This window comes from Drosophila novamexicana, unplaced genomic scaffold (genome assembly GCF_003285875.2).
Source record: "Drosophila novamexicana strain 15010-1031.04,08,12 unplaced genomic scaffold, DnovRS2.1 tig00001302-arrow-arrow-pilon, whole genome shotgun sequence".
In the NCBI taxonomy this organism is placed as follows: Eukaryota; Metazoa; Arthropoda; class Insecta; order Diptera; family Drosophilidae; genus Drosophila; species Drosophila novamexicana.
Window position 1 is genome coordinate 728 of NW_020824849.1, and position 1,545 is coordinate 2,272.

At 37.7% G+C, this 1,545-nt stretch overlaps 1 long non-coding RNA gene across 1 annotated transcript; it reads left to right on the forward strand.

Moving 5' to 3' along the window:
• The first annotated feature begins 221 nt into the window (after positions 1-221).
• Positions 222-1,056, forward strand: LOC115767047. The gene is made up of 5 exons (XR_004018350.1): positions 222-385; positions 447-470; positions 532-610; positions 682-816; positions 885-1,056. It is a non-coding gene; the product is annotated as an uncharacterized LOC115767047 (long non-coding RNA).
• The last annotated feature ends 489 nt before the right edge of the window (positions 1,057-1,545 follow it).

The following is a 1,545-nucleotide window of genomic DNA, read 5'->3' on the forward strand; positions in this document are numbered from 1 at the left end:
AGCTGAACTTACGTTTCGGGCTTAGGTTCGGCTATTCTTGGCTTGGAGACAAGTTAATTAAGCTAGAGTTATGGCGTTTCTCCAAATTGCTTTCTCTCTCGACAACGCAACCAATTTTTGTGCATCAAAGCAGGCGCCACTTGAAATATGAGCAAATACGTATAGATTTATATTACAGACCTCAGTATAGCTTGAGACGCAGCTCTCGGCACAACACAAAATCAATTTATAAAGAAAGAAACTAAAAAGAATATTCCAAATTGCAAAATGAAACCCGCGAAAAGAAAGAAATCCTATTAAAATTCCATTTCGAATAACATGCAGATAATATACTATAAGCACACATCCTCTCTCACACATACACGTAATTAGCCATTTGTTGCAGGTAAGTACCACGAGAACATGCCTCTAGGATTCTTATAAACTTTGAATCTTTCTGCTTACAGTTTGCTCACAGGACTACCCGTGATGTAAGTAGCGCACATTTTGAATGTTACGTAACATCCTTGGCATCAGCTGCGATCTCTTTAGAACACTCTAGTCGCTTGTTATGCTGATGATTCAATGCTTTGCCCCTACGAATATTCAAAAACTCTACGTTAACTCAAAGGTAAGTCGCAAGTCGAGTCGAGTATGATTCATACGCCCAAATATGCTCAACAATAACAATTGTATTTGCAGACACAAGAGACACAAATACAAGAAACATGGGAATAACATATAATTCCATTTTTATGTTAGGATGGAATTCATATGCTTATTATAATTATTGTATTTCCATGTGTACAACGAGCCGATCAGATTATGTGGTTTCTGGTAAGTAAATATGCAAAGAGCCAACGGCAAAAACTCTTAACCATATTCCCGCCGAGTTATATCCATAGATCGGCCTAGACATATACGAATGGAGACTAAAAACCAGTCTTAATTTTGTGGCGCGTACATTTTATTAAATTTCATACATTTCAAATAGTTCTACTACAATAGCTCAGGCAACCTTCAACGATTGGTATGGCCATGTCATGACCAGCTGGGATAGACCAGAAATTCACTCTGGCAAGTGCATAGTTGATGTTTGGATCCAACCGTAAGACTAATGTCCGCTTTAATTCTTGCAGATACTCGGATGCACTCTAGATATACATACACAGTTCTACACATCTTGACTTCCATACACACTTCTATCGATTATGCATATATATATATTTATTTATACAAGATATATTTATGTAACTCTATATAACTCAGTCGTTTCTTCAATACACTATTGCTGGCCTTTGAAAATCTCTTTTTGCGCATTTTTATTCAGAAATCCATTCAAGATATGGTTAAAGGGCAGTGGGTGCGGGTGGGGCGTTTTGAGGGCCATTGAATTGAATTATGTGCTGTGTAACATTAACAAGGCAACAAAATCAACGAGAATTTCAATTAAATGTCAACAACTCCTCGGCCTGACCTTCATTGTTGTCGCATAACGTACGAAATGGAACAATAAATTGAATATTGACTGTACGGGCGGGCAGACGGCCAAATGACTTAAGAGCA